This window comes from Mobula hypostoma, chromosome 2, assembly GCF_963921235.1.
Source record: "Mobula hypostoma chromosome 2, sMobHyp1.1, whole genome shotgun sequence".
Lineage (NCBI taxonomy): Eukaryota > Metazoa > Chordata > Chondrichthyes > Myliobatiformes > Myliobatidae > Mobula > Mobula hypostoma.
In genome coordinates, this window is record NC_086098.1 from 104,233,301 (window position 1) to 104,247,500 (window position 14,200).

Below are 14,200 nucleotides of genomic sequence, written 5' to 3' on the forward strand. Positions count from 1 at the left end.
CACGAGAAAAATATTCTATTATGTGTCGGAAGGGAAATATTAAAAATTGTGATTTCCAATTTTCACTCAACAGAAACCCTAACAGCATAATTAGAAATAACACTTTAATGAATTATTAGCAAGAGATTCAATCACGGGCATTGGACGTTTGATTCCCAACAAATAATTCATATTTTACTAACAACCCTCTTGGATACCCTTTAATTTTTATTATTTCATCCCCTGTTCAATATTTTGGCTTCAGATATAACAGCAGGTCAGACAGGGTTTGTGAATTAATGTTTCAGTTTGGGTCGATAACTCTTTGTCATACCTGGAAACTTAAGAAAATAAACATTCATTAAGTTGTAGAATGAGAGAAAATAAGCATGCTTTAAGTTATTAAGTGCAGACAAGGAGACAACAAAGAGAATGTCCGTTAATAAATTGGAGCTCAAGGATGTCCAGGTGACACAGCTGCTTCTGTGCTGAAGGTATGTGCAAGTTAATCATTACTAATCCATTTGTAAATCCTGTAAGAACAGGAAGATAAATAACGACAGGTAGGGAACAGGAGACAACATCCTATTACTGAGAGAGCAGAACAGAGTGGTTGTAGGAGATTTGAAGAAGAATGCTGAAAATACTTATGGAAGAAACCCCAGGGATAAACATTTTCCTCATCTGTTGCTTCTCATTTACCATAGTTGATTGTGTTCTCAAATACATCTCTATTTCTCACACTTGCTCTCATATCAACCACAGTAAGGGCAGGATTCCCTTTTCCTCATAGTACATTCCACTTTAATCCATATTGAGCTTATCGACTTTGGGCATTTCTAGTGAAATTCTAACATCAGAAACATCCTCCTCATTCCTTTCAGTATTCCAAGTAGACTGTTCCATCCAGGACTTCATTTCCTCTTCCTTCTTCACTAATCACAGCCATCCAATGACCACAAGCAGTATAGATAGGTTGATTTATAATCATTTATAAATTTGCAGGTGACACCATTGTTGTTGGTAAAATCTCAGATGGCAATGAGGAGGCATACAGGACTGAGGAGTCTGAGCAGAATTGTTATGTCACCAAAGATTTGGCAAATTTCTTTTGAAGCACGGTGGAGAACATTCCACCGTGTACTCTAGCATAGTCTGAAGCCTCTAATGCACAGGGTCACAAGAGATTGTAAGTTGTAAACTCATCTGGCTCAATCACATGTACAACCTCCCCCACCACTGAAGGCAGTTCCTCAAGAAATTGGCATCTATCATTAAGGACCCTCACCATTAAGGGTCACAACCTCTTGGTACTATTGTCAGCAAGGAGGTACAATAACCTGATGACCCATGCTCAATGATTCAGGAACAACTACTACCACTCTGCAATCAGATTTCTGAATGGTCAATGAATCCATGTGTAGTGTATTTAATACATCAGTAATATTTGGTTGTTATTATTTGATTAAGCATTATTTGTTTACATAATTCATTATGGGTTATACATATACTCCATTACACCACAATGTCATATTTGAGTACCTCAGTAAAAAAAGAGTTAAATGAAGTAGACTGGTTTTCCCTGGCTTCCATGTTTTCTTTCAATTATTTTCTGGAGTTACAAAACATTACAGTGGCGACAAAGAATATTTCAAAAAAAAAATGAGACAACTACCTACCTGGTGAAGTGCAGCACATTTTTTCTTCACAGATGGAGCAAGAAGTTCAAGTTTTTTTAAAAAAGTACAACACATATTTCTTCACAAGGGGAGAGAGATGGTTGACTTTTAAAAAAAGGGCAGAAAATGGACAACATTCACAGGTTTATAAACAGTGAGTACCAGGCGATAATAAATAAATAAAAAGCAGAAATGGCTGGCTACATTGGAAACGTAGACCAGATCAATTGCACAACAGGTGACTGGATGATGTATACTGAATGATTTGAACAGTATTTTAAAGCAAATGGAAAAGCCAATAAGGAACAAGTGCTGGTTTTTCTGAGTGCAATTGGTAGAAGAGAATTCAATTTGCTTAGAAGTTTCACTGCACCAACCAAACCAGCTGAAATGAGCTTTGCTGATATTGTGAACAGTAACATAGGAATATTTAGAACTGAAACATTATTGAATGCAGAACACTTTAGATTTCATAAGCCATATCAAAAGCTTATGTGGCTGAATTGAAGAAATTGTCAAGACATTGCCAGTCCAGTTATCGGCTTAATGTTGCACTGAGAGATCATTTAGTTTGTGGAATCTTACAAGATAGTATTCAAAAATGGCTCCTAACTGAAACACAACTCACATTTAAAAGGGCAGTTGAAATTGTAACAATGGAAACAGCAACCAGAGGTGCAATTAACTTGTAGTCAAGAATGAAAGTGAGTGTGAACAAAATTGCAATGTCTGAACAGAAATGTGCCTGACCGTCCAAATTTAGTTACCATTGTGGCGGGGGCTAAGGCACACCAGACTGATGCAAGTTTAAAGATAACACTTTCAGAAAAAGTAGGACACACATAAAGAGCATGTCAGCATATGAACATAAATGGACTGCAGAGGAAAGAGAAAAAGACGAAGAATCAAGTTGCCGTTTCAGAAGGAGCACTAATCTGCATGCTGTTGATGAAAAGTTTGATAATAATGAGTAACATAGGACTGAGTTTTAATGGCATTTCAAAGGTATTGAACTGAAGCCTGTAGATATCCAACTAAGAACTTATACTAGAGAAACGATAATTCCTGTTGGAATGAACTACAACCAACAAGCCACATTAGGCTTGTATGCAGCAAGAACAGGAGGGCCAAGTGAACTACAACTTAATTGGAAATGCATCTACTATTTCCATGCTACATCCCCTGCAATAAAGTCAACTGAAAGCAAATTAAGTTACTGAATGATGCCACAGCAGTGTCCAAGGATGGCACTGGAAAACACAGACCTATCATGAGTAAAATAGTGTTAACTGAAAATGTCACACCTTAGTTTTACAAAGCCTATCCAGTTCCTTATACCATCCGTGATAAAGTAGCCAGTAGCTAGGTCGTATGGAGGCTGAAGGTATTCTTTCCAAGTCTGATTGGAGCCCATGGGCAATGTCAGTGGTCCCAGTAGCAAAGAAAAATGTGTCTGTCAGGATCTGTGCTGATTTTAAGGTCATCATCTAATCAGTACTAAAAGTAGATCAATACCCTCTGCCCAGGATAGAGAATGACTTTGCAAACCTTTCTGGAAGGAAACATTTCAGCAAAGTGGACTTCACTATGGTCTACCTACAGATGGAGATGTCAGATAAGTCCAAATAGTTTCTCAACATAAAAATTCATAAAGGGCTTTATTGTCATAATAGGCTTATTTTGGAGTAGCATCTTCACCAGTACTCTGGCAGAAAGCTATGAACCAAGTGCTGTTCGGCTGCCCAGGCACTCATCGTTACCTGGATGACATCACCTTTGCTAGTAAGGATGACAAGGGATATCTTGAAAATCTCAAGTCAGTATTCAAAAGATTAGAAGATTGTATGCTTAGAGCACAATGCAGCAAGCATAAAATGTTTAAACCAAGCATCGCTTACTGTGGTCACATCATTGACGCCTAAGAATTACACATTGTGCCAAGAAAATGCAAGCAGTGGTGGATGTCCCAAGGGCAATGGATATGTCACAGTTGTGGTCCTTTTCAGGATTTGACAATTACTATAATAGGTCCCTGCCAAACCTAGCTACTGTGCTCCACCCCTCAAACTCATTACTACAGATCAGGAAGAAATGGCAATGGACAAAACAGTAAGGTGGCTTTCCAAAAGGCCATGGAAATCATTCCAAATAAACTGATTCCTAAGCTCTGGAACCTGGGCCTTAGCTCTCAGATCTTCAACTTCCTCACAGACAGGACCCAGGCTGTAAAAATAGGGGACAAGCTCTCCTCTACAATCACTCTGAGCACTGCTGCCCCACAAGGCTGTGTACTCAGCCCCCTGCTGTACTCACTGTACACCCATGATTGTGTAGCCAAGTTTCCATAGAACTCAATATATAAGTTTGCTGATGACACCACAATTGTAGGCCGTATCCCAGGTAATGATGAGTTTGAGTACAGAGAACCTGGTGGCATGGTGCGAAGACAATAACCTGTCCCTTAACGTCAGCAAGATGAAGGAATTGGTTGTTGACTTCAGAAGGAGTAGCGGACCACACGACCCCATTTACATCAGTGGTGCGCAAGTGGAACAGGTCAAAAGCTTTAAGTTCCTCAGGGTCAATATCGCAAATGACCTGACTTGGTCCAACCAAGCAGAATCCACTGCCAAGAAGGCCCACCAGCAACTTTACTTCCTGAAAAAGCTAAAGAAATTTGGCCTGTCCCCTAAAACCCTCACTAATTTTTATAGATGCACCGTAGAAAGCATTCTTCTAGGGTGCATCACAACCTGGTATGGAAGTTGTCCTGTCCAAGACTGGAACAAGCTGCAGAAGATCGTGAACACAGCCCAGCACATCACACAAACCAATCTTCTGCCCTTGGACTCACTTTACACCGCACGCTGTCGGAGAGGTGCTGCCAGGATAATCAAGGACACGACCCACCCAGCCAACACACTTTTCATCCCTCTTCCCTCTGGGAGAAGGCTCAGGAGCTTGAAGATTCGTACAGCCAGATTTGGGAACAGCTTCTCTCCAACTGTGATAAGACTGCTGAACGGATCCTGTCCCGGATCTGGGCCCTACCCTCCAAATATCTGGACCTGCCTCTCAGTTTTGTTGCACTACCTTACTTTCCCTTTTCTATTTTCTATTTATGATTTATAATTTAAGTTTTTTAAATATTTACTATCGATTTGTACTCCAGGGAGCGCGAAGTGCAGAATCAAATATCGCTGTGATGATTGTACGTTCTAGTATCAATTGTTTGGCGACAATAAAGTATAAAGTATAAATGGTGACATCAGACACTGTACTGACACATTATGATCCACATCATCCAGTGAAGCTTGCCTCAGAAGACTCACCTCAGGGTATAGGTGCAGTCCCACCAACATGTTATGAGTGATGGAAGTGAATGCCCATAGCCTTTGTATCACATTCCTTTACCACTGCTGAGGAAGATTACACAAAGATTGACAGACAGACCTTGAGTTTGGTTTGGGGTCTATAATGTTTCAACTAGTACTTGTATGAGAGATAGTTTATCCTCATTACTATCACTAACCATGAGTGTCCATTTTCAATCCACTGAGAGGCATTCCACTAACAGTAGCAGCACATATGCAGGAATAGGACACAATTACAAGATCAAATTCAAGAGGATAACTAATCATGGAAATGCTGATGGATTATCCCATTTAAGCATGGAAAAATACCTGAAAATATGCAAAAGAGAACACTTCCCTTGACATATTCTCCCTGATATAAACAATGTTTCACTATCACGGTAGAGATGATCCAAAGGGAAACCAGAAAAGATGCCACATTGTCTCAGGTCTATGTGGCCACCAAAATGGCTAGAATGTGCAGCAGAATCCACAGTTCCCTCATTTTTCACCTCCTGGATGAACTCACCCTCTTGACAGAGGTTGCTTTAGGTGTAGATTCAGAGTTCATCCAAGCTGAGAGCTAAAGTGTTGGAAGAGCTACATGTGGCGTAGTCAAAATGAAAGCTGGGATAGATCAGCAGATTGAGCAGCTAGCCAAGCATTGTTCAGAATGCTAACATGTCCAGAAGATGCCCAGAGAAGAGCCTCTCTAAACCTGGGAATGACCTGCATTGTCCTGGCAGAAGATTCATGATGATTTTGCTGGCACAGGTTTCTTGGTAGTTGTGGATGCAGCTACAAAGTGGCCAGAAGAGTTCTCAATAGCCTCCACTATGACCTCACACACTGCTGATGTGCTGAAAAGCCTCTTTTCCAGGACTAGTGTTCCAGAACACTTAGTTGGTGACAATGGATTACAGTTTGCTGTGGAATCATTCCAGTAATTCCTGAAAAGTAGTGGATAAGACACATTACATCTACGCTGTACAACGCAGCTACAAATGGCTTGGCAGAAATGCTTGTCTAGAGTCTAATGTCAGCAGAACACACTACAGTAACACAACCAGAAGCTTGCCAACATCATCCTTGCATATCACAATGCAGCACACTCCAGAATGAACAGCTGACCAGCCATGCTATTTCTGGGTCGTCCCTTGCACTCAGCTTGGATCTCCACAAACCTAATATCAGAATGAGTAGGCAGGACAAACAGCTGAGACAAACTGAAGCCTCCTCAAACTATGGGGGTTTGATATTTCACTCTTGTACAAGCAGTCCTGGTGAGGGTCTATAGAGGTGATCAAAATTGGGTGCTTGTAAATATCAAGGACAGAACTGAATCACTCTCCTACACAGTAGAGATTGCATCGGATGTCATCTGGAGACAATACATCGATCAGTTGAGGAGTGCAGAGTCAATTTTTAGATAAGGAAGGTGGCTAGAGCTGTCAGAACTACCACACAGTTTCAGAGTCAACTTCTACAATCACCACAGAGGAGGCCCCAGGCCCTAAGATTTTTTCCACAGCCTCAAGTCTCACCTGCCAAGCAAAATGAACACCACTCCACCACCTTAATCAGGAGAGACCTTATCCCACAAGAGTGAGAAATCCTTCACAACAATTACATTTTTAGGCCTGAATGGGACAATTTTAAGTTTACTTTGCTGTGCCTGTCAGTATAGTAGTTGTAATATTTATGTAAAATACAGAGACCACTGGTGAGCAATACGTTACATATGCATTCTATATTTAGTTGGAGTTTCTAGCTAAGCATGGGAGGAGTGTAGTGTTTTTTAATACTTCAGTAATATTTTAGCAATATTGTAAATATATTGTTTGGTTAAGCATTGTTTGTTTTCATAATTCATTATGGGTTAGATGTAAAAATATGTGAATGGCATACATCATTACACCATCATGTTACGTGTGAACGCCTCTCTAAAAGAAAAGTAAAACAAAGTAGACCCCTTTTCCCAGGTTCCCATGTTTTTCTTTCAATTAGTTTCTAGAGTTACAAACATCACACCATGACCACTACTTCATTATTCTTTTTCCTTGCACTTTTTATTTATTTTGTAATATATGGTGTTACGTACACGCAACAGTTTAAATGAACTAGCAGCAATAGGACACACCTGGAGTCTGGTTTTGATATTAAAAACCACTATTTATTAGTAACTACCTATTACAGTAATTTAAACCAGGTAAATCAAAAGTTAGCAGTGTTATGCATATATATCTGTGTAAATATAATTCCCAAACTCATTCAAGCTCGGGTGGCAAGATTTAAAGTCTCATGATAGTAATGTAAGGAAAGTCAGTTCAATGCTTGGAGTTGGTGGGGGAGAGAGAGGTGTTTGTAATCCACAATAGGAGAAGAACGAATTTACAGGTGCTGTTGGTCTTCTGCTGTCAGACTCTGAATCCACTCTCGAGTTAGCCAAACGTAGCTTATCACGAAAGGGTACTGTCTTCGAGGGAAAACTGCCACCCAGGCAAGGGTAGACACACCAGTAGCCTTCACAGGGTCAGCCCTGCTACACACCGTGATAGCCACTAATCAATTCTCAACCCACCCTTGTGGGCACTCAGAAGTTCCACCCAGTGAATCTTCTGCCACTAGCTTCTTTTCCTTGACCGGTCGCCTTAATCAGTGTTCCACTCTGTGTCTGTGAGAGAATCATCTGACCTTGCTTAAATAAACACGCTGCGAAACATCTGTAAACATCAACTGTCCATCATATAACTCCACCTCTCTCTCACCATACCAACCCAGAAGCAGGCAGCAGTACTGTAGTCAGTTTCTCTCTCTCTCTCTCCCCCCCTTTTAAAGGCACAGTCCATGTCCATCACAATGGTAAATATATGTTTTTGCACTATACTGCACAAAACAACACTTTTCATATCATAGAAGATAAAGCTGATTCTGATCCTCTTTTCATAGCACTTTATCATGCAATCATAGATATTGATTTACCTCATCCTTTCCCACAATCCCGGCAACCAAAATGGTCTTCCAAGTGAAGCATTAATTTACTTGGACTTTCTCCAATTTAGTGCATTGTACTTGTGTTCACAATATTGACTACCTACAGTGGAGCAACAAAAAATAAATTAAGTTTCATCAAAATTAATTAAAAGTCATCAGCCAAAAATGCTAACCCTGTTTCTCTTCACTCAGATGCTGCCAGAAATACTGAGTTGTACATCTTGTTTTAACTTCAGCTTTCCAGCATCTACAGGTTAATTTTCCTTTTCCTCATTGGGTGCTTCAAGTAACAGCAAAGATATTCTACGTGTTATATCATCTTGAATAATTGAACATCTGTAGTTTAACAGCCGTTACTTCTAAGGATGTGGTTGATATTGACAATTTTTTTGTATATCTAAAGCTATGCAGCGATCCTGGTAACCAGTCTTCTTAACAAACAATGAAAATTTTCTGTAATCATTGCTGAACTCTTTTAGTAATCACTTTGATAAGTGAAGAGAGTCAGATTTTGGCCAGATCCAGACAAGGATGATAGGATTTTCTTTTCCTAAAACTTGTCAACCAGTTACAGATTATAATAAAACAACAGCTTCAGAGTCACTTTCATGCAAACAATAATTCTTAGATTTCTGATTCTTAAACTGCCATGTTGATATTTGAAAATTTACTCTGTGCAGTCTTTTGTTTTGGCCTAATTGCAAAATGTAGCATTCTTACTTCCATTCGTCAAAGGGAATCTTTCAGCTTAAAATGTAACTTTGATATGCCACAAAACTATTTTGCTTTATGAATATATGTTATCTTGTGATGATCAGGTTCCTCAAAACAATGGACAGCCAAAATATTAACAGGAAAATTAGCGGCTTTTACTTCAAGAAATTTAATTTTAATTCAAGATATGGAATATACGTACATAAACTTAGATAGCATGCGGTAAAGAAATTCTGCTTCTATTAACTGGATATTAGAACAAAATGTAAAGTAACAAGTACAGAAACTTTAAGGCTGGTTTCACTTCCATGGTGATTCTGTTTGTAAATAGTCTAGCACTAATAGAGCATTTAAAGTGGTTAGTCATCAGATGTACGATGACATTTTTAATTTTGTATTCTACATCTCTTATTAGAGCATGTCTGCAAGAATGAAGTACCTCATTTTGCCTTTTTTTTGTAAATGTGGGATCGGTAAAATACTGGCATTGATATCATACAATATGATATACAATTCACATCTACATTTGTCCCATTTTGCATATCCGTTATGACATAATTTGAAACTAATTTAGGCACTGTAAGATCCCATAATTAGCCATGAAAATATGAGCAGAACCATTGCTCTTTCTACCAGGACTTGGATGAGGCATATTCAAGAACATGATGCACAGTGATTTTTGAAACATATTGAGTCCTGAAAATATTGGCATCTGCACTTGACCGCTGGTGAACCAAATTAAAATTTCTCTTCTATATTCATTTGGTACAGCAGCTTTGGTCAGTTGATAATTAACCCAAACACCTATGGTGAGAAAAGTGGATGTAGAGTCAAAGGCAATGCTTGGAATTAAATACTCCTGATTCCAGTTGGTGCAAAAACCTAGAGAATAAGAATGAAAAAAAAACAAGAACGTGATATACTATCTATACTAATGATTTGCCCAAACCTGCTGATGAGCAATCCAATTTTGATGGTCCTAGGAAAGAAATGAAATTTTTTCTCCTTTTCATTCATTTTAGAGAAGTGTGGCACCAATTTCCCATTTCCAGACGTTCCTGAATCAAAGTCTGGAATTGCCTCTGTTCTGCCGGTGAAGGCATGCCCAAAGTGTTGTTGGGTGGGAGAAATCCAGATTTTGGACAACAAGAAGTGACCAGCTATATTGTTTAAGCTTGGATGGCAGCAAACTGGAGGGAAACTTCTAGGTGATAGGTAGTATTCTCATGCACCCACTAATCTTATTATCATCCTTTGTTTAGTGGCCATTAGCTCATCAGATGCCACCAGAACAGCCTGGGCAAGTAATTGCCATGTATTTGTACGTAGTATGCACTGTTATAAAGAGAATAGATACTCAATTGACAGAAACTAGAGCACAGTTAATTCACAAAAGAACTAGAAGTGACAAAAGAATGTTTAAGAAATATTTCTCTTTTAAATTATTTGGTGAGAACAGAAGCAGATTCAATTGCTGTGTTCAAAAGGAAGTGGGAAGAAGGGTTTGCAGAGATCTGAGAAAGCAGCTGGCATCTACCAAGATTGCTCTTATAAATTTTTTAGACTACAAGCTGAATAGCCCCCTATTTTCTAACCATTCCTCGATTCTGCATTGGAGCAGATTTAGGCCATTCAACCCATTGACTCTGGGCTGTCATTTTTTCATTGTGATTATCCCTCTCAAGCTCATTCTCCTGACTTCTTCCCATAACCTTTGACATCCTTATTAATTAAGAATCTATCAACATCCACTTTGAAAATACCCAATCACTTGGCCTCCATGGATTCACCACCCTCTGGCTAAAGAAGTTCCTCCTTATCCATTCGAAAGAGACATCTTTGTTTTCTGAAGCTTTGTTCTCTGCTCCTGGACTCACCCACTATAGGAAACATCCTCTCCATGTCCACTCTACCTCAACCTTTCAATATTTGATAAGGTTTCAATGAGATCCCCCTTCATCCTTCTAAACTCCAGTGAGTACAGGCCCAGAGCCATCAAATGCTCCCCCTATGTTAATCCTTTTATTTCCAGGATCATTCTTGTGAACCTTCTCTCGACTGTCTCCAATGACAGCAGATCCTCTTTTAGATAAGGGACTGTTATTCCTGGAACACCTAGTGTTCAAGTGTCATCTTTATCTGCTGAGAGTTTTCCGCTTTTCCTGATAGCGGTGTACATTCCACATCAGGCAGGCAGTGGTGGTGCTGAACACCTCGATCATCAGTCACAAAACAGTGCACCATGATGCGTTCCTGATCATTGCGGGAACCAGGGGAGCCACCACACTTGACCACTGTCATGCCATCATCAAGAATGCCATTCCACTCATGCACTTTGGCAAAATGATCACCTGGCTGTACTTCTACTTCCACTTCCAGCGTACAGGCAGACTGAGGACTGCAGTACCAGTGGTGAGGACCACAAAGATATAGTCAAGGGAGGCAGAGGAGCACTTACAGGACTGCTTTAAATTGGTGCACTGGACTATATTCAAGGACTCCTCTTTGAATCTGAATGAATACGCCACAGTTGTCACCGATTTCATTAAGACCTGTACAGCTGAATGTGACTTAAGGAACAGAATCAGATGCAAGTCAGCTCTGACAGAGTTTGCAAGCATTTACTTACCTCAAAGTGAAACCTAACATCATGAATGGCTGCGATCCTTCACTCCCAGATGAGTTCAACTCCTTTTATGCACATTTTGAAATGGAGAATCAAACTACACCTGTGCGAATCACTGCAGCACCTGGTGACCCCGTGACCTGTCTCTGAGGCAGATGTCAGAATATCTTTCAAGAGGGTGAACCCTCAGAAGACGTCATGCCCTGAAGGTGTACCTGGTAGTGCTCTTCCTTTCTTTCTTTATCTTTTTATTGAATTAGAAAGAGCATATATACAAATGAGAATTATCTCAAATATATATATCAATAACAATACAAACAGAAAGTGAAATAGACATCATCAAAATCATACATAGTATTAAGCAAATATGTAATATATAGTAAAAAAAACAACTAATTCTCCTCTTAGAGAGAAAAAAACTTTAAATTTTTAAAATGAGAAGAAAAAGGAAAAAAACACTACACTATAAGAAAAAAGAAAAAAAAAAGGGGGACTGGACGGTCCATTCTGAGGATAGGACTTTCTGATCAAATCTAAAACTTCGGAAAAAAAAATAATTGGAAGAGTAATAAATCAAATCAAATGAAAATATTGAATACAAGGTTGCCAGATTTGCTCAAATTTAAAGGATGTATCAAATGTCAGACTTCTTATTTTCTCTAAACTTAAACAGGACATAATGGAGGAAAGCCAGAAAAAGACAGTAAGTGGATTAGAATCCTTCCACTTCAGTAAAATGGCTCTCCTAGCCAATAAAGTTGAAAAGGCTATCATTCATTGAGCGGAAACAGGAATATTTCCTGCTTCCGATGGGATAATCCCAAAGATTGCCGTAAGAAAATTAGGTTGTAGGTCCAGATCCAAGACTTTGATAGCGTTTTAAAAACATCTCTCCAAAAATTATCTAGCTTTATACAAAACCAAAATATAGGAGTTAAAGTGGCCACCTCAATATTACATCTGTCACAAATAGGATTAATGTTAGAAAAAATGTGTTAGTTTCTCCTTTGACATATGGGCCCGATGCACTACCTTGAACTGTATCAAGGAATGACGGGCACAAATAGATGAGTTATTAACCAAATGAAAAATTTGACTCCATTGATTATCTGAAAATGACTCTTGAAATTCCAATTCCCAAGCATGTTTAATTTTATTGTTAGATATCATTTGTAAATTCAATAACCATTTATAAATTATAGCTATCAACCCTTTTTGAAGCGGTTTAAACTAAAAGAGAGCACCTGTCATATTAAGTGGATAAGCAGAAAGGTAATTTGGCAGCAAACCACGGTAGTGCTCTAAAAACCTGTGCCAACCAACTGGCAGAAGCATTGAAGTACGTCTTCAATCTCTCACTTCTGCAGTCAGTGGTTCCCACCTGTTTCATAAGGCCGAAAATCATACCAGTGCCTAAGAAGAGCTGCCTCAACGACTATTGCCTAGATGTACTCACATCTACTGTGATGAAGTGCTTTGACAGGCTGGTCATGGCCAGAATCATTTCCTGCCTAACCAAGCACCTGGACACATTGCTATATGCAATCGCTGCAATAGGTCTACAACGGATGCAATTTCACTGGCTCTTCACTCTGCTTTGGACCACCTGGATAATAGTAACACCCATGTCAGGCTGCGGTTTATTGACTACAGTTCAATGTTCAACAACATTATACTCTCAGTACCAATAAACAAACTCAAAACCCTGGGCCTTTCAACATCCCACTGCAACTGGATCCCTGACCTCCACATCACTAGACCACAGTCAGTGCAAATTGAAAGTAACATCTCCTCTCATTGACAATGCCAATGCATCTCAGAATGTGTGCTTAGCCCACTGCTCTACTCTTGTTACACTCATGACTGTGTGGCTAGACACAGCCCAAACGCCATCTATAAATTTGTTGATGACAATTATTATTTGCAGAATTTTAGGTGGTGATCAGGAGGCATACAAAACTGAGATAAATTAGCTGGTTGAGTGGTCTTGCAACAACAAAATTTAACTCAATATCAATAAGTACAAGGAACTGATTGGAGACTTCTATCCATGGTGGTATCTTTCCTGTATAACTATGGGTTTAGCAGCCTCACGTGCAGCACCTTGTCAAAGAGCTCCTGAAAATCCAAGTAAACAATATCTACCACTTTTCCTTTGTCTATCCTGCCTGTTATTTCCTCAGAAAATTCCATAAGATTTGTCAAGCAGGATTTCCTCTAAAGACATAGGATATAGGAGCAGAGTTACGCCATTTGGCCCATCGAGTCTGCTCCACCATTTCATCATGGTTGATACATTTTTCCTCTCATCCTCAATCTCCCGCCTTTCCCTCCTATTCCTTCATGTCCTCAACCATTTGGGAGCATGGTTAAGGAAACTAAAGTTTCTTGTCTTTTAGGCCAGTTAGCTTAACGTCAGTGGTCAGGAAGATGTTGGAGTCGGTTGTTAAGGATGTGATTTTGGGGTACTTGGGAGCTCATTGTAAAAAAGGCCAAAGTCAGCAAGGTTTCCTTCAGGGAAAAACTTGCCTGGCAGATCTTTTGGAATTCTTAGTCAAAGGTGAATTTGTGCATGTTGTGTACAAGACTGCTGAACAAGATAAGAACCCATCAAATTACAGGAAGAATACTAGTGTGGATAGATCATTGGCTGATTGGTAGGAAGCAAAGGGGGCAATAAAGGGAGCCTCTTCCGATTGGCTGTCACTGACAAGTGGTGTTCCACAGGGGCCACTGTTGGGACTTTATATTACATTGTATGTCAATCATTTGCATAATGGAATTGATGGCTTTGTGGCCAAGTTTGTGGACAATACAAAGATAAGTGGAGGGGCAGGTAGCGTGGAGGAAGAAGG